Source organism: Gallus gallus, chromosome 2, assembly GCF_016699485.2.
Source record: "Gallus gallus isolate bGalGal1 chromosome 2, bGalGal1.mat.broiler.GRCg7b, whole genome shotgun sequence".
NCBI lineage: Eukaryota > Metazoa > Chordata > Aves > Galliformes > Phasianidae > Gallus > Gallus gallus.
The window spans coordinates 84,085,483-84,110,309 of NC_052533.1; the positions used below are offsets into that span (position 1 = coordinate 84,085,483).

Genomic DNA, 24,827 nt, shown 5'->3' on the forward strand with positions numbered 1-24,827 from the left:
TTCTCAGCAGTTCAACTTTAGCGTAAATAGAACTTCTTTACACGGTTGACTTGAGCAATCTGTTTCCCCACCATCTTATTTTATACCTTGCCCTTTCAGTATTCTCTTCCGTATTTTTCACTATCTACCACATCTTTCTTCTGTTCTCCACATCATTTCAACAGCTCTCAATACTACTCTTAAGAGCAATAAACTCCTTACAAATCACATTCGTAATGCCTTGCTACAACTTCAAGATCTTGTCAAGCCTGTTCTTCAAGGCACACACACCTTCAAGCTAAATGAAATATATTTAAATGAAGTCTGAAATTACTACTTGATAAACAGCACCGCACTTGTACACTGTCTCAGTGACTCATCTCTACCAGAGAGCTAATACACATGCATGCCAAGATCAAACATAACAAAACAAATGCTTTCAAGATTAAGAAGAAACACACGCACAGAGGTTGGTATTTACAAAGCAGCACGGAGTAGCATATGCTGAACTGAAATTAAGTGGAATTTGGGCACACACCACCAGCCTTCAAGCAACTTAACCTTCAGCTATACCTCGGGTTCAAATAGAAGAATAAATAAAGGCAACAGCTTACAGAAATAATGACGCTGGGAGGCATTCTTCCAATTTTAAGCCCTGTCTTTCACTATTGCTTCAGTCCCTTATTTTCCCAATTTGTTAACCAGCTGTCTGCAATGCTTTGAGATGTAAACAACACACAGCTCAGGCAGAGGTCTATGCTGCTTTCAATTAAGTCTGCAGAGAGTTCAGATCATGTCAGCGGAAACACAGTTTATAAAAAGCTGTACTTGCTCTCAATTTTACCGCTCGTAAGAATGTTCTTTATTCTGGGTCACTGAGCATGTCTATCTGGTTCCCAGTACGGAAGCAAATTCTCAGTTATCACTCTGCTGTTTCAACGTTCAAAACTCAGATGAAGAAACGCAGGTTCATAATGATTCTTTCTACATTAGTTTCTCCTGTGTACTACTCTCTGTTATGAGCAAGCTTTGACTGGTAGAAGCCTGCTTTGTTACAGTTTATTTCATAGTACTGAGTTTGTGTTTCCTTCAGTGCATGAGGAATGCTTCTTGACAATTCACATCAGATAATCCTGGAATGTGGGTTCAGCTTTCATTGCAAGCACTTCTGCTTTATTACAAGCGATCAGGTCAGTTTCTCCATGCTCAAAACGTCCTATTTTACTGAAACTTAACTACTACTGTTTGAGATTTTAGCACCTCCACTGGTTGCAAAGCATTCCATATCTTTCCCACTTATTGTAGTAAAAAAAGATATTCAACTCTGCTAGGTATGTCATCATTCCTATAGCTCTCTAATTATCTCAATAGTTCTTTCATACATGAAAGCAAAAAAAAAAAGTTATTCAACTGCCTTTCAACCAACTACTATCAGCTTTTGGGGAAAAAAAAGATTGTATTCAGAAAAAAAATGTAACTCTTTACCTTCCACATAAATATTAAATGTCCTTTATTCCAGTAGTGCAGCTTCTTAATACATTTGAGGAAGCCAAGAAATTCACCAAAATGAGTTATCATCAAAATTGCATTTAGAAACTAAGCAACTCTCTCCAGCAGATGTCATAGGGGAGTAGAAAAAGAAACATACAGGAATCAAAACAGATGTCAGTAGTAAGAGCTGCAGCATAAATGCCTGTCTTGAAATGGCACAGATGCGCATGCACACAGACACACAAGAGAGTGCACAAGAACAAACAACATTCCAGTCGCATTTAAGCTGAAATTAAGATTCCATACCTAAAGGTTGGTATGAAAGCATTCATTAATTTAGCCTTCTTTGAGAGGAGGAAAGGAGGAAAGAACCTCATTTAACTAACTCCTCCAAGAAAACTGACGATCTTCCTAGCAGAACATTAATTCATTTACCTTTCATTTACTGAACAAGACACATATCCTGATATTACATATAACAGGAGAGAAATTAACTCAAAAAAAAAAAAACACCCCCAAAAAACACCCTTTTGGGAAGGTTTCAGCAATGTTTTATTTATAGAGGCAGATACTTAATAAAAGATAGAAGTGTTTGTACTACTACCTCCCATATGCATCAGAACATAGATACACAGCAAACTTGCTGGAGATTTGTCAAAGCGCATAACTAGAAATATTCAGCTCATCTTGAAACACATTAAAATCTATCCGCTAAGTACGAACGTAGGATCTGAAACCACACCTCAACATCACAAACTTGGTGCCTCTGCTCATTTCTTGCCTAAGGCACCATTTGTGACAAACACCCAAGGTTATACGCTGAGAAATCAATTTTGTGTGGACAGTGCTGTGATTTTTTCTAAGCCTCTCCATGAGGATCTGCATATACCAGGAATTGGTTGTGAAATAAAATTAGCATAAGAATTATGATGTGTTTCTGTTATGCTCTGGATAGAAAATTACCGTATAGTAGATTACATATGACATGAAAAGGCATATACCAAAGAGTTTGGGTACAGGTTTAGAATTGCAAAGTTTCGCTAGCGGTTCTCATGTTTACCAAAAGGCAGGCACACAGAAAAGAAGGGAACCAAAGCCTCATTCTGGTTTCAGCGCTCAGTAACATCCCTCTGTTCTGAATCTGCGTTCCCCCTTGATACTTGCTTGCACCACATGCTCTCACTCACTTTTGGAAAAAGCAGAATATGGTGTCACTTCATATGCAAGAAGGAAGAACCCCATCATTACCTGTCTTCAGTAAGGGTTTCCGTCGGGAAACCACCTCTCTCTCCTTGGATTCCACTTCTTCCAGGAAAGCATCTGACTTTTTTTAGACGGCACCCAGCCAGCACTGTCCACGAAGCCTGCTCATCTGGGCAGATGTGTGCATTCTGGAGCTTCAGTCAGCCCAGATGCGCGTACATCAATGAAATTAGCTTAGTCTCCACTGTCTTACTTCCCTCGCTTCATATCTCCGCATCAACTTTGCTGAAAAAAAGGGGGGGGTGGGGGAGGAATGCAAGCCAAGTAAAACTCACACACAGTCCATACAACCACAGGTTGTGTAAGAGCTGTTCCCTCACATTCTGCCTACTCACATCCCACTTGTGGCAACAAATAGTAAATCTCAACATTTGCAATATAAGAATCTGTTGAGTCCTAGCTACCTTTAGATACCTAAATATGACCAAAAGAACTGAGCTCCCAAATTTGAGCAGCTGCTAAATTACTGGGGAAAGAAATACTCAGCATGCAGCAGTTGCCCTACAGACCTCCATTGCACACCTACTCATTTTGAATGCAAACAGAGGCTGCCAGGCCTCCTTTTAGAAATGCAAAAGAACACCTATGTTAGCAGTCGCTTTGTTTGTTCATGATTTTCGTACCAGCAAATCTAACAGAGCTAAAGATATCCTAGGCCTAGAAGTGACTCAGGGAAGAATACGAGCACAACTGACTTTCTCATGCAACTGCAATGAAACCAACATTCTAAGTAACTAGAGAGGGAAGGAAAAGAGATAGAAGGATCACAGCTGCACCTTAACCCCAGCAGCTACAGCAGACAGTGGCTTTTCTAGCTCTTCAGTTTATTTCAGTGAGCAACTGATAGCAGCACATTTGCAAAGCTCAAAAAAGGCTTACTTTGCAGGCTGTAATAATGATAAAACATACGTTGCTCAATGTGGGAATAGGAGCTAGCATAAGACATCCCTCTAAGAAAATTTCTAATAGTGACATATAAGGGATGAGCTCAGACACCTGCAGTAATGCAGATCTGCAAAAGGTTTCTGCTGCGTGATGCAGGTCTCTCCGTCTGTTCTCTTAATAACCTTGTTTCCAAAACAGAAGATGGCAAATCTGAGGATCAGGCTGTAGACTGCTACATGGCTGTAGACTACTGACTCCTTACTTTCTTAAATCCTTCTCTTCCTCCCCTAATAAACTTACTGAAAAAAGCAGGCAGAAAGAAGACTGAGACAACAAAGTCTGAAGCTTAATATTTGCCTTAAAGCGCAAAGCATATTTCCTGTATGGACAAACAGATCTATGCCAATCTGAACTACAAAGAGAAATTCATCACAGTTGAATATCATCTGCCAAAATAGTCCACCAGGCCTTTGTTTGCTCAGCACAGGTGAAAGGCCTATTGCAATACTATTGTTTGCACTGCCTGCTTGCCTCCTGACAAGGGTGAGCACTGGAATAAGCAGGTCCCAGCCTGTTAGCACCACAATAAACTCTGAAATACCAATTTCACTCTGGTTTTGTCCAGAAGTTTTAGCTGCATCTTCCTGAGTTTTAAGCACAGTGTTGTGGAGTCATATTCCTCCTGGGGATCAGTAACGAGAATGGAATAGGGTCTGAAACATGATTTCAAGGAAGGCAGTGCAGCAGCATATAGGCTACATACATGATGCTACTGGGCAAAAAGAACGTAATCTCAGTATGCCCAAATTGTACATCAACAAAAATGGATCCATGAAGGTAAAAATACCTAATGACATTGGGACATGACACATTAGCAATGACACACTTTCACCACCAGCCTCTATTTAAAAAGCACTTCAAAACCCACTCATTAATATCAAAACCGAAAGCAGGCCAGCAGATCAACTCAGATTCCTTGACTTAAGGGGACACATGACAACTTTCCCTAACATACCTTTCCTCCCCCGCCTCCCATGTCCCCACTCCACGCTCCCAGAAAAAATAAAACCATCACGCAACAGTTAAATATACTTACAGTGTCACAAGCATTCATCTGAAGTTTGCAGTGTGAATGAATGCTGCTCTTACAGCTATTTCTAAGACCCATTTATACTACAGCTGGATCGGTTCTTTCCTAGTTCACTTGCTTTCAATGGAGGCTTCATTCTCAATTCAAATGACACATTTCTCCAGCAACAGCATACACATGGTTTCCTCAAACCTGGCATTCTTAGGTTTAATAGTGCCTTTTAAATTGGCTGCGTTTTAATTACTATGTATACATATAACTTTGGAAAATCTGTGCAAAGCAAGCAAGCATTCCAATTTAATGCATAAATAATGCAGACAAAAAGGATGTTTTAGCCTATTGAATAGAACTGATCACGTTGATTCATTTAGTCTTTAATGCATTTTCCCAGCAAAAGCCTTACAACGTGAACTAAACGAACATAATCCCTTAAACATCAGGAATAAAACAAACTCCGTTGACCTCAATCTGTTCCCATCAACTTCCTTTATCTGAAAATTGGCTCTCATGCTAAATGAACAATATAAATAACAGCATTTAATGCGTGGTGTTTTCTGGATAAGCTACTACTGCTTTTCAAATCACCGTAGGAGAACTGTATTTGTTGAAGTCGTGATCTTATTCATATACTGCACTCTATTAAATACTTTCCTTCTTGCTCACTTTGGGCAGGCAGAATTTTTCGTTTCAGAGGTCAAACAGCACAGTCATCTCAATTAGTTCACGACATAACATCGCACTCATCTTCGCTCAACTTATAAATTTCACACAGCTGTTGAAAAAAACACCCCTTTGCTACCAGATCTCACAATAACTGTAGGAGGCAGAGAGCACAAGGGGAAAACAAACAAACAAGCCAGGATTTAAATACGTTACAGATTCAGATCTTCACTGGATTTCTTATTAGCAGAACGCAAAAATCAGTGTGATTAGCTATGAAGCCCGAGTCATGCTTCATTCAGTGACACTGGCAGAAGTTCAGCGAGGTGATCACTGTCAACAGAGAGCTCGTGACGTGGAGCTATTAAAGGTGTGTACATGCTGGAGCCAACTACCAAAGTCACATTCTTATTGCCTTTGTCCTTCCCTTATTTTTTTTATTGCTCTTTCATTCCTGTGACATTTTAAATTAGCGCAAGGTTTCCAACCTTTACACTACAGAACAACCTTTACACTTCCAGAAACCTTCTATCAACTTTGATTTAAAAAGTAATGGCAGAATAAAATTCAACATCAATAAATAAACAAACCACCTTGTGCTACACATGCAAGCAAGACAACTAAACTCCACTCAGATAAAGAAAATATCCTCTGGCTATGACAGAATCTCTGTAACAAAGGCAAACAGAAATCATTTGGCTATTATTTGATCATCGGAGATTACCCTAATAAGACTGCCCGCATTTGTTTCAGGAGTTCAGGTACGTCTTTGACCACAAGCCTTTCCCTTCTTCTTCCACAACTCTCTTCAGACTAAACAAGTACATTATCTACACTGGAAAAACAAGCGGCAACACTTTCTGCTAATTAAATAACTCATCATTTCTTACCTTCCCAAGCCCAGGTTTGCTTTTAGGTCTGTTTTCCCAGCACTGTGCTAGGTATCGCTGCCAGTTTATTCATCTACTGTTTTAGAAATAAGTTTTTAATCACTCTGCATATCTTTAGGTCCCACAGCTGTACTTGGAACTTCCTTTGCCCAAAGCAAGCACAGAATGCACCAACTTACGATAGAAAGTCAGGAAGCAGTCATTAAAAATACACGTGAAGAGCACATCTTCAGGAAGAGAAGGTAAAAGCCAAACGTTGGTAAGTGTCATGAGTTTGGTTTGTCATCACAGCCTATCCCCAAATGAGTCATGGCAACTCAAAACAGATCACTAGATAGTCACAAAGCATACATAATTAAGCTTTTTTGAATAACAGGTGCATTTGGACGTTTTTGAAGTAAAAACATCAAGTTACTGCATTCTGTGAACGTGAGATCACTGAGGAAAGCAGTAATTTCATTCAAATGTTTATCTATTAGAAAGAAAAGGCTTTACAAACTTCCAACATCTTACATTTACACCTACTTCTGTGCATGTTATCAAACATTTCCAAACTCCCTGGAGTGGGGAAAACCTACATATGATGATCTTAGGATTTTTAAATCTTTTTTCCAGAAATCATACAGCAAATTGAAGGCATGTCATTCTTCTGTCAGGAATGCTGAGCGAGCATACACAGTTTGTTGCGTTATTTCTTACTCTTATAAACAGATTACAATAAGTTGCACAGGCTTCCAGTAGGTTAATGCAACCTCTACATTCAATACAAATAGAAGTTCATCTTTGTTTAGGAAAATGCAAACCATCACTGGTTTACATGGATCTCTATAAGCTGTTCTGTTTCTAACCTTTTTTTACCATTAATCTTTTCATGTGTTAATGCTTAACATTCCATTTAACTAAATCCAAATATTACTAGGGTTTTAAAAACGGGTTTAACCCACCTGAATGCTTTTTCTTGATTTTGTTGCCTTAAAAAGACAAAAACAACTGGCTTCCAGATTGTCTTATTCACCAGAAGACTGAAGAACAGTGTAACCAAATCCTTATCCACCATCCAATGAACTCTGCATGCCAAAGAACCAAATTTCAAAGCACCACGTAGGTCTCTGCTACATGACAGACTGAACCATACTTTATTTGCCAAGTGTCCACCAGAACGAGTTTACAACATTCTGTCCACTAGGCTGGAAAACAAAATGCTATGAGCTTGGTATGCCAGACCACAGAGAGCATTTCCAATGCAGAGGATGAAATAAGAAGCACAGAACTGTGCTGCAAGTAGGACAATCACTGGTGAAAGCAGGATAGCTCTGTAAGAGCCATCCTAGGACAGAGATCCACTACAGCACTGGTCACATTAACAGTCTTGAATATACCAGCCAGTAGAGGTGCAGCTGATTCAAAAGAGTTGTCCAAGTAAAACAGCTGGTTCTTCCATCAGCATGATGACAGTCGTGCAGGTGAGCACGTGGGAGATACTTAGAGCTTTACATATCAAGACAGAACATCCATGTCTTTCAAAGACCGCTGAGGAACACACAGAAAGAATGAAAAGTGAAAATATATCGTTTAAGTTCTGTTCGATCTGTTACCCTCATATATAGACACCTAACTATTCAGGTTATACATGTAATGCTGACAGCAAATGTGAAACTGATGACACCACAATCATTTTCGATGTAAACTTCATACTAAAAGTATCAAAAAAGAAGAAAGTTTAACATGAATGCTCGGGTTGAACTTTAATAATAATTGGTTTGAGGACAGAAGAAAAGAGGTATAAAAGGAATAAAAGGAATTTGTTTCTCCTCGCCTCTGATTTATTGTAAACTTCAATTAACATCATCCAGTTCTGGAGTACTTCCGGTCTTTCCAGAATCAGACCGTCCTTGAAAAAGCATTTAAAGATGATTTGATTAAAACACTGGAATCAACAAGAATTTTAGTGCTTTCTACTCTGCAGCTACCCACCAAATATAGTGCAGGAAGCACTATAGGGCTTCTACACTTGGGGCCTAGCACACACCACTTCTAGCATGGATTTTGCGAGTACAAGAGGATTAACCTCAGGTATCAGTGTTTAGCTGCTTGGCGGAGAGACACCCAACTCAGGACAGTAAGGTTTCATATTTAAATTTAAATTCACGTAAGCAGCATCAGCAATAAGTAGAGAAAAGTTCTCTTTTTTGGAGGAAAGTAAGGAGCTTAGCCACAGGGTTTTAGCAACTCTTCAGGTCAGTACAGTTCTAACAAAAAGCACATTGAGATAAATCACTCCCCTACCTTCAAACACACAGTTATTACAAAGCGTATGTTAAGATTATACTTCAGTAATAGTTAATTACTATATTACTATTTACTAATAGTAAACTATTTACTAATAGTAAATTAGCAAATAAATTATATGAAAGTATTTTTGTGATACACAGGATATGAATATTGCATTTAAACTTCCTATTTTGTTTTACCCTGATTGAATGAACTACTAATTTGCGTGTCAGATGTATGAATTCATGCACACACTTTGTCAAAAGCAGATGGACTTTATTTCTCCAATTTCAGATAGGCAGAAGCACTTAACAAGCTGCAAAGCAGAGGACTTAATTTTGAAGGGCCTCCCTTCCCCCACCTCTCCACCCTACAAAGTACTACACAAAGTAGAACCTATGAAGTACTAAGCCTTTGGGCAGGGGAATGCCCAACAAAATTTCATCCACAAACTTGAGAAGTTCATCACAAGTGTTTGGCTTTCTGTGACTTCAAGTGTACAACTTTACCAAGCCACCAATACATACTTAGAATACCTATAACCTATATAGATTGGTTGTAGCATAGGTAGAACCATATCTTGCTAATTATCTTCCTCTGTACTTTAGCACTGTTCTTTGTCAAATTCTTTGTGGACAGCTTCACATAAAAAGCTGTGAGCTTTTAATATTGTCTTATAGGGAGATTCCCTCAGGGTGTTCTCCAAGGAAAGTTCATCTTCTCCACCCTACAAGGTTTCCCGCAAGACAATCACTTCAATCTCATACCATAAAGAAATTAAAGCAAAAGGAACTTTGTACTGTAACACTGCAATACCTTTAGTCAACTTCCATTATTTGTGCAAGGTGAAATTCTGCTTCTAGAACAAAGTCCAGATAAAAAGGCACTACAGCTAAACTAATTTCCTCAATCTCGTGCTGGTCAGGGAGCTTTATGTGACTTCTACACAGTATGTCTTATGTTTCTGCAGTTTATCAGTCCAGTGAAGAGCTCATTTCTCATATAGGTTGAGGTCCCATTCTGGCCAGTATAAAACTCAAAATCTGCTTCTGAAATACATTTGTAGCAGTTTGCAGAGGCCTTCCAGACAAAAAAATCCCTGGAGAATAACACTGTGGATGTAGAATAACCATCCCAAAAATCATACCAAGAAGTTGGCAGGACAAGCAACTGCTGTTCCCAGCTCTTTAGAGAACCAGAACAGTGCTCAACTCCCATGACAACTGGCAACTGAAACAGCGAGCTCATGGGAACACAAGAGCAAAGGATGTTTCTCCACACCAATGAAGCATGCTACAAGAGTAGACTTTCTATTAAGGTGGACACTCAGGTTGACAAATCTTGCTGGAGCTCTTGAACAGAGCAGTACTCTGTGCACAGCACACTGCCATGGCTCTGCTGAAGACCATCCTTCACTCCACTGCACAAAACATACTGTCATTTCTGACTCTGCAGCGCAGGATTTTGTGGTTTAAACTCATATTAGGTTCTCCAGCTGACAGGCTAAAATACTGACACACACATCCTCCTGCCGGTTTACTCACAGAGCAAGATAGCTGAAGGCAATGACATCTTAAGCAATCTCTGGTAATCTTTTTATAGCTGTTTATCAAAGTCTCAAATCCTTCTGTTCAGGAGATTACCAACATTGTCACCTTACAACACAGACAGTAGAACATCTCCAAGGAAGCTCTGGGAGAGCCACAAGAGAAGCAACAAATGCCTACAGCTAAAAATAAATGAAATTGAAAAATAAGTTGAATCTTAAATTGGAAATCTTTACTCAGGATGGCTGACAATAGCAGCTTCTAGCCTGCTGGTCAATACACATTCACCTTTGGCTTCCCAGACCCTGAGCTCCAATTCACTCGCTCACCTTGCAGTTGCATGGCACCACACTCAGAGGATTTCAGCACAATGTCCCTGACTTCAGCTGCATGCAGAGACACATACACAGAGAAGCACCAGGTGGCCCGGGAACTCTGTTTTCTCAAGCATTTTCCAAACTGGGCTCATTCCACAAGCTCAAGAAGAATGCAACTGGTTGGTCATAAGAAAGGAAATACTGAAGCAAAATAATTCTCTTGTTTTTTCTCTCAGAGAAATGCAAAACAAAACAAAGAGCGTGTTTATTCAAATGTTTAGAATAGTTGTCATTCTAGTTGAAACCTGTCTATCTAATGTAACTTGTGGATTTGAAGGTAAAAAGCACATTTCGCACTGGAATTCTTTTTAACATGATTCAGAACTGTCCTTTAGTGCCTTCAAGACATAATCTTCCATCTACTGCTTAAGAAATGCAGTTTTATGTCACGTTCTTAAACCAAATATATTTTTGAAAAAAGGACATCTTTTAATTGGGTAATTTTCAAATGAGAGGCTAAAAAAATAATTCAGGAATTAGACATTTCAGTTCAAATGTGGTATATTTCCACTTCCCTCATGATCAAGAATGACTGTTTGTACTAGTATCAAGATTCATTTCTGGAATACTTACATACAAAAAACAGCAATAAACTCAGGCAGCTTTAAATCTGTGGATCACTGATAGGTTTGACATCCAATCATTGCGTAAAGCAGTATTGTGTTCCCTCAGCAGCACAGTTGTCTTTCATTTCACTTGCAATTGGTTCTATTTGAAACTCCACCGGTGGAGCCCAGAAAAAAAAATGACTCTCTAAAATCCTTAGAATCTTTCTAACTTCAGCATCAGCCTTATTATTCTCATCACTTCTGGCTCTCTATTAGGTTCTGAAAAATAAAAAGAAACTAGACAGTTGGGTCCAGTCAGGAATAAATTAGATGACATGATTTAAACCACTCAGTGGTTTGAAGAAAATTAAATCTCATAAAATGAGTAATTTCTTCCTCCATATGACTGCACATTTATTAAATAACAACAATAAAGAACCTCAGAATAATAGGTTTCCACAAGACATCTGACTTAGGCACTGATCATCAGCTCTTCGAGATCGAACTTGAGCTGCTTGCTACTATTTCCATCACTGAGTCCCACCGTGCAGCAGCTAAATATCTCTTGTTCACTTCATACTAAGCTGGCCAACTCTACTGGTGCAGGTAAGGAACATTCCCACAGTCAAGCTATGAGAGTACTGAGTACATGAATCAGCCATTCCTAAAGTGATTACTTACACCCGCAAGCCCCAGGTCAACAACACAGGCTTTCACTGCACTTCTGCCTTAAAGAGCTCCCACACCCTCTGTCAGATTTTTCTGCTTGCTTGGTCCCTTTCTTGTACCATACCTTAAACAGAAAGTATTTCTGACACTCAGTGCTGCAAAAGCATCTTTAGAGTGAAACATACCTGGACCTGATCCCTGAGCTGGCTTTCAGCATGGCAACACAGCTGAAAGGGCAGGGGCCTGACTTCTGCACAAGGATGGGAAAAAGAAGCCAAGAGCTGCTCATAATGCCCAAGAGAGACCTGGGCAAAAATAAGGGTAAGCATTCCTGAAATAGATGCGCGTAGACGAAAAAAAGGCAACTTAAACAATGAGGAAGGGCAACGGGGAAAGCAGCCAGCCAACAGCACGGTGCACAGTGCAATCCTGAAGTGTTCTGTTCTGCTCGCAAACATCGGTTTCCACTGTGAAAGAGTTAATAAAATCACTGCTGCTCAACTTCACCAAACCAGCACGGTAGCAAAAGTTGATGGGTCTCATTGGTTGCACGGACTAATTCGCATCTTTGGGGGATGCAGGATTGCATCAACACACTGTAGCATAAATCGGTGAAGCCACAGGTCATGCATGCAAACAAGAGTTTTGGTCACGCTCATTAGGTCGAAGATAGTGCCCTGGATTTAAGCAGCGCTGTAGGAACTCTGGGGTAACAGAAAAGCAAACGAACATGAGCTCTCAGTATAACACTGCAGCCAAGGAAGTAAACATGAGCCCTGAATGCATAAGAAGGCAACATTAGGAATAGAGTAACGCCATTTCATGTAACATTCACGAACCATTATAATAACGTTACTGCACTCAGCTCAAATGTCCGAGCATTTCAGCACATCAGCACAGTCACAAATAAGATACCAAGAGTAATTCTGAGTTTGAGAGGCTACTGAAAATCAAATTTCTTTTTATCTATTTAGAATAAAGGTAGGACTAAGAGGTGAGTTGCATGGGAATTTCACAAGGAAAGGTTGAGGGAACTGGGCTTGTTTAGCTTGGAGAAGAGAAGGCTCCGGGAGACCTCACTGCAGCCTTCCAGTACTTGAAGACATCATATAAACAGGAGGGGGAACGGCTGTTTACAAGGTGGATAGTGATAGGACAAGGGGGAATGGTCTTAAAATGAGACAGGGGAGGTTTAGGTTGGATATTAGGAAGAAGTTTTTCACACAGAGGGTGGTGACGCAGTGGAACAGGTTGCCCAAAGAGGCTGTGGATGCCCCATCCCTGGAGGCATTCAAGGCCAGGCTGGATGTGGCTCTGGGCAGCCTGGTCTGGTGGTTGGCTACCCTGCACATAGCAGGGGGGTTGAAACTCGATGACCATTATGGTCCTTTTCAACCCAGGCCGTTCTATGATTCTATGATTCCTATGGAGAGTATTTTTCCCATAGTCACAGGTCTCTTCATCACAAGCCTGCCCTGACTAAGAGAGGGGATAACAAGGATCATAAATATACCAGATATATTTAAAAACTTGTTATTTTTCTTAAGAATCCATATACAACCTGAAGCAGTAACTGCTTCTCATTACAGCCTCTTAAAAGTAAATAAACTATTTAAATCCAAGGAAGACATCACTAGAAAGTGACGGAACGGCACTGAAACATTTTTTGAAAGGAGTTCTAGAGACTGGTCAGGGGAAGAGAACAGATTAAGTGTTCATAATGGCCCACTCTGACCTGAAATAAATCTACAGTTCAGGACTCACACCTTTACAGTCATCCATATGACTAACTATCCCATATAATTTAAAGAGCAATATTCTAAATGACACCAAGGAAGAAGAGGCAGTTAACTCCCATTTAACGTAACTGTAACAACCTTAACAAAAGATGTTACAAGTAGGAACAAATGAGAACGAAGATAGCTGAAACCTCTGCCAGCCACTTAGCAGAAGTAACATTTCCTCATATAGCAAATGAGGTGGCACTATCGCAAGCAGCAATAAAATTGACAGGCCTTCACAGAAGAGAAAGGAAGAAAAAAAGACACAAATAAGTAATAGTAATCCTACCAGCGATGTTCTGCAAACCTTTCATTCTAGCATAGTTCCCTTTTAAAAACTGCTTGCAGAAACAGAAGCAAGAGCAATGTGATCCTGTTACTATATGTAAGTACGCATTCACTTAGTCAAGCCATAAGGGAACTATCTCCCTACCTACTTGCTCAAGCACAAAGAGTACAAAAATAATAGGTGCCATAAATCCTAGCTACCTTAAACATCAAGCCTGCTTTTTTATGCCACCAGGAACCAACAGTCTCAAAAGTGCTTTTTAAGATACAAATGTCATTTTGAATAACATCATAAATTCATTTAGATCTGAAACCAAAGCTGCATGCTTGCCTCCCAGCAGTAACTGTGGTGCCCGTTTCTACATTTATAACTTACCCTTCAGCTATAGAACCACTCCAAGTTTATTGGCACTGCAGGTTATGTCTCTGCATAGGACAGAAATAGAAGTATACTCCACAGCACACATTTCCTCATCAGCCCTGCACCCGGCCTTCCATCCCCTGGTTCATCTAAGAACTTCCACCAACATCCCTGCTCCTGTTTATGTTATCTGAGTTGGGATGTTTACAGAACAAACTTCTCAAGCAAAGCAGGTTGATGCTCTTGGAAGCAGACAGAGTGGTCTCACCTCATCACTTTGAAACCGCACCGATTTCTCATTTTGCCTTCAGGGACGTTTTGTATCACGACAATGTTCTCCTGGATTGCAGTGGGACATCTATCTGGCCATTTGTCTTCAATCAGTGCTTTCACCTTAGGTACAAAACCACAGAGGCAAACAGGCTTTGCTCTCCATCTCACTAGCGTCAGCTCCACAATGCAGATTATTGTCATACTTTACAGACTAGTACAAGAAACCTGCAGTTCTCTAAGGCTCATAAGACACCGGCTGAAGTGCTCAAAATTCCATGCTTTAAAAAAGCCTGCCACTACACTGCTTAAAACTGAAGCGTGCAAGAGGGAAATAAGGTGGTTGTTTGTTTGTTTTTTTAATAAAAAAGGTTGGTGAGAGAAATACAGTGGCAGAAGCGTTGTGGCAGCAAAAACTGAATTGCTGTTAGGAGAATCGGGTGAAAAGTTTTCCTGTGGGTATTGGGTCTTCACAGCTGGAGGAACCGCTGGAGGAGTGTGGGAGGCAGTGCTGGGAGCTGCTCTGCAGGGATGAGCTGCCTGCACCGGGAGGCTTCCCATCGCCTGCAGCTGGTGGCTCCCAGGAGGCAGAGCTACTCGAGCCCTGGCTGCAACAGTCTGCTAATGAGGTTAACGCATACACAAGGAATAGGAATTGGTATTCTTCAGCTCAGTATCACCCTACCTTTCTCTCAAGCTAGCCATTTGCTTGCCTTGTTTCCTGAAAGCAAAAGAAAGTTTACCTGGAGGGCTATCCCTTCAAGATACCACCCAATGTTTTTTGTTTACCAAAACCCCCACGTCTTTCAAGTTCACGTGTCAATACTTCAGACTGATCACGATGGAAATACCAGATGACCTGTTCTGTCTGCAAAAATAAGATTAACTTCATCAGTGTCTAATACTATAAAATGCAGGGATAGAAATCAAGGTCCCCCCTGTCCGGCCATAACCATATTCTTAAAGAAGCAATATCCGTACCAAATTAGCTCAACTACTTTTTTAAATACACTTTATGATGAAGTTATAAACCAAAATACGGTGGGTGCTTAATGTGAAAATACATCAAAATCTGAGCACAAACTGTAAAATGAGAACATCTGTTGGCCAATTTCAATAGCAGCAAACAAAAAGCGCTTGTTCTCATTTCACAGCATTGAATTTTTCTATTCCCACTCCCAACCGAGAAACGCAGTAATCAGCCTCAACCTATTTTTGCTAATATACAGACAACTGCTCAAACTTCTCTCATCTCTTCCCTGTATTTTCTAATCATCTTCACTTTTTAAAGGCACAAATGAAGTCTCATCAGAAAGGCCTTACTACGGGATAAATTTATGATGGAAATCTTGCATCTAGATGCTACACAGGAGAAAAAAAAGCCTTTTTAAGCAACCAAAGAGGGGTTGGCTCAGGGAATTCAAGAGGAAAAAGAAGTGAAGATAGTGAATAATCTGTTTGTTTCTAATTGTGAATGTAAGAAAACCATTAAAAATATTTGTTGTACAGATTATTTCCTTATATACTTCACTCCTAAAATATAAGATCGCTTTTGAACTATAAAAAAAATCCTTAACTCAAGAAGAGAAATCTCCTTTAAGCGGCCACTCTTTGCAACAATTAAGCCATCAGTCTGAACCCAGCACAAAGCAGAAGCATCTCACTACAGTCGACGCTGAATGACTTCACTGCTGATTCCTAAGCCAGCCTCTTAGTAAGCAGGCCCCCTTATTAAAAAGGATTAACACCTTTAATTAACTGGAAGTCAAGTGCAGAACTGCAAGGTACGCAAACCCAGTTGCACAAGGCAGCCTGCAGCCAGGTGTTCCAAGCCCTGCCAAGCACAGGTAACATCTCCTGACTAGGCAACAAGGCTGGGAATACTCCACCCCAGGGAAAGGGGATGTCCGTAACATGACAAAACAGCAACAAAGAGAGGGTTGCAAGGTGAATAGCAGGGAAAGGGAAAACAAATAAACCGTGCCCAATACGTGAAACAGCAGGAAGAAGAAAAGAAGTCTGTTGCACAGCAAACAAGTTCTACTCCTGCTCTATTAAATCAGCTCTTCCCACCCTACTGTTACAACAGGAAGGCCTCAACTCACACAGATACAGGCAAGAACCCAAAGATCACAGTGTGACAGAAGGTAAGTGGATACCGTCCACTGGAAAGCACGCTTCCAGGGCACTGCCTATCCGAGCAATACAACCTATTTTAAAGAATATTGCTCTTTAATTATTCTGCTTAATTCAAAGAGATAACACACTCATCATTCATCATCATCTCTCAAAGCAAAGCACTCATGGAAGGTTCATTATTCAGGAACTGCTACTCAGTAAGTAGCCTGAATACAAAACCTACATACTGTGGATTTGCATCTCCACTGAATAGTGATCTTTGTTGCAACACGACGATTGTACACAGCACTGGCGTTCTCAGTTCTGCTTGTAAAAATAGAAGCTCTTGGTTTTGGTCTTTTTACATAAATGCAGGCCCTCAATTTTGAATCATATATCACAGTTTCTGGAATGACTAACAAGGTACACAAGAAATTTAAATGACAGAAAACAACCTTGACTGATACTGGATGGGCAACAAGGGAGAAAAGGAAGAAAAACAAATAGAATTGTTCATTTTCTTCAAGAATGGGGAAAATATTCACTTGCAAACTGGAAGCAGATAACATTTGGACATTAAGCAATTTTGTTCAGACTTAACACCAACCAAAAAGGTGTGATGCAGTTAGCAGGCTTATTTTGTCTGTCAATATTAGCAGATTATGCATCCGTCTGTAGCATAGGATAATTTTGAAGCTTAATGCAACAAATAAACTGCTTACAGTCTAATACCTGATGTATAACACTCCAGGTACTGAAACGTGCCAAGTAAGAAACTTTCAGCTGAAAAAATGGGAAGCTAAGCCTGCTAAGCTAGAGAAATCTCTCAAGTGCACATTTTGTAATACATACATAATATACCAAAAATACTGGAGGAAATAAAACATACAATAATTAATAGTACTATAAAAATAAAACGAAAATAAAAAGCATTGTTTTCAAACAGCCACAAGCAGATTTATCCTTGGGTGAGTTAACCTTTAAAATAACACCTATTTAACTACAGGTCACAATCCTCAAGTCATAACACAGTGCTTTTCTAATTGTATATTTGATGCTGCTATGTTCATGAGTCCAGATTCTTCAAAATAAAGGGCTTAGGCTCCGCATGTGTCTGTGCAGAGTTACCTATGATATTTCACAAGCAAAAGATAGGATCCTCCACTAGGATTTCCAACATCTACTTGTCATATAAGTTGCACCACATGTATTAATATCACAGAATACAGTAAGATCTCAAGTCAACACATTTCTCAGAAAACTACTTAAGAGACATTAGGCATTTTTGAATTACCTATCTGTGGTTCCTTAACAACAAGGGAATAAACTGGTCTCCATCTGAGTAGAACAAAAATGTAATCAGCCAAGATGAATTAACTCTTAATATCCTTCATAGCTGGAGCCTGAGCCTGGCATTTCAACAAAGATTTCCAAATAATCCATCATAATATAGCTAATGGTCCAGGACATATTTAAACTGATACAGAGAAATAAATAGAAATAGCAAGTCAAATAAAGAGCAGATGGTCACTCTAAGCACTTCATTACCCTCCAACCCTTTTATTTCTAAGACAACGTGGAAAGAAAAAAGAATGTAGTCTGTATTGGAAAACATATTAAAACAAAAGAATCTGTTTCTCAAGTAACATAAAATACTAATCCAGCAACACTGTATGTACAGGTAACAGCTGTTGACTTTATCATTCTGGTGTAACTACCGATAGCTGTGAAAATGCCTTTTGGCGGGAAGGAACTGCACAGAAAGGAGTTCCAAAGTTCTGACAACTGTAGAGAACCACAGAAACAATCTAAATGGGCAGGAAGGGATGGGACAGAGAGCAATGCTGAAGGACCCAAACAGAAGGAAAGCAGACCTCTAGAGCTCTTTCAAGTGTCTCCCAGAAGAGATCCTCCACAGGGGATGCAAAGACAGCTCCTCTTACAGACTGGGAAAACAGTGAGGAGAAAAAAAAAAATAGAGAGTTCTTATTATGAAGGAAATTCAATATCACATCATACTAGTAACACAGATGATGTCCATGGGGAAGCATAGAGAACTGCTCAGGGGGGAGATGGAGAAAGAGAAGGATGAGTGGAAGCAAGTTGGGAATTTAAAAAGAGAAGCTCTGAACAGGAAGAAAAGAAAAAAAAACAGGATCTGTGCTTAGAAAAGAGACATTGAATGGAATCAGCTTTCAAAGTTACAGGAAAAGAGCTACTTGCAGAGAGGCTACAAGTGGAAGCACAAGGAAGAACAGCAACAGTAGAGAGCAGAACTAATTTCTGTCCCTTGTCTTTTGATTTCCATACTCAAGAACTGTTCTCCTTTCACTGTCCTGGCTCCATAATGCTGTCTCGATGTCTGCACTCCTTAATCTTTCTGCATTCCAGGACATAAAATTACTCTCACCCTGATGAGACCACAAGAGAAAGCACTACAGTTTCTACTGAGGGTTATCTTCTTCCTGGCAGCTGAAGAGCAGTTGCTTCTCAGGCGTACCTGGAGTGATCTTGTATTCTCATCATCTCTCTTATTGTCAATTTTATACTTGTCTCTCAAGCTCTCTATCTGTTCTTCTCCCATTCTAAGCCTGTTTCTTCCTGCACTACATTCTGTGATCCCAACAGAACTATTCTTCTGCTCTTCTGCACTGTCTGAACTTCCAAAGTCACTTTGCTCCTTTTTCCTCCCTCACAGGAACTTTTTTTTTTCTTACATGCCCAATCAGATACTGTTTTTCCTCTTTAGTACCTCTACTAGGAGCACAAAGCTACTGGTTTGCTACCCAGCAATCTTATCTAGAACACAACCACAAGGAAAAAACATATTATGTGTACTCTATTTGCAAATAAACACGTATTTTTGAACTGCTCAGAAAGTTTCCTTCTTATTGACCTTTATTCAAATCCATAGCGGCCTTCAGTTTTTCTCCAGTGAAGCACAGTTCTCACACTGCTGCTACAAAGCATTTATATGTTAACCAGCAAGGGACCTGGGCACGCAGACATAACTTCTTTCACTCAAGCATAGTTGTATTCTGTTGTAAAAACACTTCCAAAAGAGTACATAAAACAACCTCATCTTCTCTCCATCTCTTCAGAAATGTAAGTTCTCCATCAAAGAACCAGTGCCAGCTACTCGTGTTCTTGCAGTACACTGTCCTTATCACTGACCCTCCCTCACTAGTTGACAACTCTTTCCTGTTATAACAGTGAGCCTATTGCATTGAAAAATGGCATCAGCTTCCATAAATAACTAATGGCACTCTCAAGCAAAATTTATCTAACATGTGCCAAAACAAAACACTGCTCACTGCATCCCTGTTTCACTACATACTGTTCAAGTGTGTTTTATCTGCTGTAGGTTTATTAGGGATGTTTGGTGGACATGCCAAGAGCCTCAAATTCCCTCTTCTCTGTCAAGAACCTACTCATCATGCAAGTCTGAGGCACAGCTGCAGTCCCACGTGTACACCCTCCTCTCATCCCTGTTCCTCTGGGGCTATATAGGTCCCTGGCTGTTAGTATAAATGTCTACTATGAATATTTTTCCACACACTTTCAGCAGACACAGCAATGCATTGAAGCGTGTGATACACACACAAGGTAATTAAAGGCTACTGCCCGAAGATAACGCATCAAGCTCTAGCTACACTTACCTCATCAGAGCTTTATGGTAACGAAAAAGCATTTCAGCAGAAGTGACAGAAGGAAAATGCCCAAAGAGAGTTTGATCAGTTTATGAAGGGGACTACAGGAGGTCGTAGCCACAGCAGTTCATGCATGCGAGGCGGCCCTTGCAGGCCTGAAAACACACTTTCAACATCTGAAGCGCTCTGATTTTAGATTGTTGAAAAGTACCTTCTAAATAAAGAACTATATTACCATATGAGAAAATCTTTAAAGAATTAATTGTAAAGTGTCTGTTCCACACCTGATATAAAATATATATCTGAGTGGAGAATAAATCTTCAGCGAGGAGAAACCGCCCTAAGTGTCTGCAGTTTTTATTGCTGAGATGTCATTAGGAAATCATGTGTTATGTAAACGAAAGGTTGAGTGGTACCCCTCTACAAGTATTTCTCACTTTTTTCTAGTCAAACATACTTCTAACGTGAAGACTGAGATGACTACTCAAGAGTTAATTTAACATTTACATTCTATTTAAGCACAGAGGCTGGCAAATAGGTTTTGTTATGCTCATGCGAGTCTAACAAGAGGAGGATACAACAGACAGAAGATTACGCAGATTAAAAAAGGCTACCGAAGAACATTTACTATCCCTATCCTGAAGTGTTTCCATAGCAGCCGAAACAATTATTAATACAGATACACCAAAAGGAAGGCAAAGAAACAATATGAAAGCTCTCCACCTGAAAACAATCCATAGATATCAAGATATATATATATATAACTTGTTCATTAACTTAATGATTAAGTGTCACCTGCTATCTAATACATCACATAGGTCTTTGTAACAATGTCCACAGCAGCACAGAAATTTGCCACAGCAATGAGTATTGTGACAGACAGTGCTTCAACTGCTGTGGCTCCGTGGCACTGAAAAACATATGGTTTCCTATGTCTGCTTTGCAAGATGGGGATTTCCACAGCAGAGTAAGTGTACTGTTTGTTCTCTCTCTCTCATCCCACTTAAACAAATAAATAAACAAACAAAAAAATGTTTGTTTTGTACAGCCCCCATTTTCCCCAAACCTTATCACAAAACACCGTTTTCAGTGGCACTAAAAAAGGAATCAATCCCTGCTACTCCACACCATCTCACGGAGAAGTCATCTTTCTGAGTCTTTCTTTAAGCTTTCATAAGATGCACTGAATTAAAAATCAGATACTCAGTTTTTAGAAATGCCAACATCCACGTCAACAAAAATTTGGGATTTTCTTGGCCTCGCCTTAACGCTATCTACAAACCCTCCCATTTACGTATTAACTAGCAGGCATCATCACTGCTGTGTAAATGTCAGCGCTCCTTACATAAGGAATGCAAGCAAGAACACAGCATCACCTATAACTAGTTTCTTTCATTAAACTCACGAGTCCTCTAGAAAACAGAGGAAGGACTGTGTTGAAGGCAGTGAGCAAGTGGCCTTCCATCTACCCACAGCTGAGATGCAAGATCCAAACACATAACAGCTTCCCGTTATGCATTTCACTGCATGTTTATTTCTAAGTATATTCCTTTCTTTTTTCCTGCATCAATCCTTATAACCAGATTTCAGATGTGCACAGGTGTGGCATTGGGTCAGCTGGAAGCAATGATGCCTTCTTTACCCTCCCCCTGCCATGGGAAGTCACCCCAAAGCAATGCAATGGGCAACCGCCACTCCCATACAGCCACTCCCAGAGCCAATCTCAAGAGCACCTCAGATTCAGCACAGGGCCCTCAGGAGCTCGTGGGTTTAAAAATCCATCCAGTGCATTATTCTGTTTGGAAAGAATACTTTCAAAGTACTTTAAGTCTTGCCTTAAGAGCAACCAAAAAGCCACCACTGTCAAGCAATCCTTGAAACTCTGCGCAAGAAGCTGAGTACAGAAATCATTATCCAAGGTTCTCTACAGCTCAGAATAATTTCACGTTGATACTGTATGGGGAGGAAACATGTTCAGGAAAGCCAGAGAGCACCTACCAGTGAAAGGCAGACGGGGAACTTTGAGGGCAGGGGAGGCCCTGTTCACATGCAGAAAGAAAGAGAAAAGTGCAAGTATTCCACGAGGAAGTGGGAGGGGAAATGCAGGTAAACAAGAAAGGGGACTGGTCACAGTGCTTCCATGCAGCCTCCAGAAGAACGAGCTAAGGAAGGACTCAGGTGGGAGCATTACAAAAACTTACCAACTCTACCATTTCACACACAGGTACCATAGCATAAATGCTGATATTAGCCTCAAAGATGGTATCAGCCTACTGATGTGCCATTTGTTTTTCCAGCAATACCACCAGCCCCCACATAAGAGAAAACACTGGGGCAGAACCCGATACACTTAACCTAGACAAAAGAGTCAGGGTTTTAGCTTTAATGTCTATTAAACAAACCAACCAAGCAAAACAACTGAACTTTTTTTGCCTGCACACGCAGCTGAAGGTTTCAAGCAGCCATGCCTTCTCTGTCATTCCTCCACACAAACACATAGACCCTGCAGTCTTTTTAATTAATATCTAACAAGCCTTGAAATCAATTCCAATTAAGTTTCAGGTAGCAGTCTAAGAAGCGTTAGTTATGAAATTATTGTGCCCTAATGCCGACGTGTTCCTTTTACCCCTGGAAAGACAGCTGGGTTTTAATGTTCGCAGGCAGTAGAAAGAGCACATTTTCCAGATGCCAGTATCTCCTGAAATAAGTGCTTGCGAGCGTGATCAGCAGCACAAAGTCCTCAGCAGCAATTACCCACATAGTAGACTTCTGGGGTAAGCTGTCTCGCTGTTAGAGCAGGGACCACACTCATTCCTTTGCCAAAAAAAAAAAAAGTAAGCTGAAATGTTGAGAAACATCCATACACTGATTTCCTCACTTCTAATTTTATAGAGGAGATACTGCCCAGTTCATTCAGCTTACCAAGTACAGTACAACAGCTTCTGAGCATTCACGTGCATTCTGTCTCGGGCCCTAATCCCATAAAAACCGGTGTTCCAAAGCTCAGAGAAACATTCCTGATCAAATTCTATAAATGGTGCAACGCCTCTTTCAGTTTTTCTGACTCTCCGTGTGGGTGTTACTTTCTGTGAAAGAAAGGGAAGCAGCATGAGGAGCCGAAATGCAATTCAACAGCACCCTTTCTAATCCCCAAGGCACTGATAGCTGTTTAGCGCCCCATCATCCTCTAGCAGCCTAGAAATGTCACCGAAGAACACTCCGACTTCTTATCCTCTCACTGGATACAGGAAGTACATACAACCACCAAGAGGGTATCTCGTGTCACCACTGACAGCCTACGCTTGGCTTGGACAACACAACACAAGCAAGCATGCTCTATTGCTTCTTTATAGAACCAAGCTGGTACACCTCCACATGTTCCCAATACTCAAGGACTACTCAAGGTTTACCATAACCTGCTGTTTCAAACCTACAGGCTATCTTAAACAGGTTCTGTAGCAATAGCTGGACTCTGATAAGTAGGAGGGAGTATAACCTTACATGAAATATTTATTGAGCTTATCTGCATAGACGTCTATAAGCATATCCTCAGCATGCAGATAACACGCGAGTTCTTTTTAGACAAGCCTCGTGCTGAGATGTTAGGAGGACTGCAGCAAGTTGTGAAGGAGATGTGAAGAGAGGAAAGGCATTAGCACTGCCAGTGCCTAGAGGTGTGTGTGATCTGCTCTGCGAGGGAAGGGGCCGGCTGAGTATGAGGCAGCATCTCTAGGTGGCCCCATTCCACACTCCCCTATTGGAGCAGCACTCCATCGCTTCGGTTTCTTTTAAGCAGAAACCAGTTGGATCCCAATTTCCATACGTTAGTTAAAACATGCCAGCATACACAGGTGATTATTAGCATGAAAGGCACCCAACAAAATTCAAGAAGTACCCTAAAAATAAAAGAAAAACACCTTTCACGCCAACAGAGATTAAAAAGAGTTGGACTCGAGCCTTACGGGTCCCTTCCAACTCGGGACATCCTACGATTCCAAAAGTAGCGTGAGATAGACCAGGTTGTTACGCTGAGACCAAGTTCTCCCAGCTGCTTTTGTAGGTCAGGCTTAATGGCTGCCAATTCTTCAGTTTCGAAACAAGTTTAAATGTTTTCCCGATACGATAAACTGTAGCACTGCTCCTCAGGAAAGCTCGGTTCTCACGGGGGAGGGGAAGGAGCAGCCCGAAAAGACGGGCGCCAGGCGCTCAGCGGCCGCGGAAACGACCACCTGGCAGCACTCAAAACTCCGCAACCGAACGGCGTTCACCGCTCAGCTCCGCCGCGGTGAGCCGGGAGGGCACCCACCGCCCCCCCAGAAGCGGCACACGGGCGCGACGCACCGCGCTCCGGAACGCGGCAGAGGCGGGAGAGCGGAAAGTTCGGAGGCGGCCCCGCACCGACGGCCCAACGGCACCCCCGCAGCGGCTCCACAGGTTGGGAGCAGCGAGACAGCCGATGCGCGACCGCAGCGAGCTCCCCCCGAGCGGCTCCGGGCAGCGCCGGCTGGGGCTGCGGCGGGGGGCGGAGGCGCAGGTGCCGCTCTCCGCGCTCGCTCCGGGGAAGGAAGGGGCCGCGGCCATGGCGGGAGGCGCGGCGCACCTGGCAGCAGGTGTATGCGGGCGGCGAGAGGGGAGCGGGGGAGCGACGCCGGCGGGAAGAGGGGAGATGCGGAGGGGTCGGCGCGAAGC

General features: G+C 41.2%; 1 protein-coding gene across 4 annotated transcripts in view; it reads right to left on the reverse strand.

Annotated features, from left to right (window-relative positions):
• The window catches only part of EPB41L4B (erythrocyte membrane protein band 4.1 like 4B), a 169,153-nt gene that overhangs the window by 143,897 nt on the left and 429 nt on the right, over positions 1-24,827 (reverse strand). Inside the window, exon 1 of one of the 4 annotated variants that reach the window (XM_046935227.1) lies at positions 23,061-24,570. The exons of 2 other annotated variants lie outside the window; for them this stretch is intronic. The gene's annotated coding sequence lies outside the window, so the exon portion shown is untranslated. Of the gene's footprint in view, positions 1-6,437; positions 6,498-23,060; positions 24,571-24,827 lie in introns of those variants that run through there. One more of the 4 variants, XM_046935212.1, reaches the window with a different exon arrangement.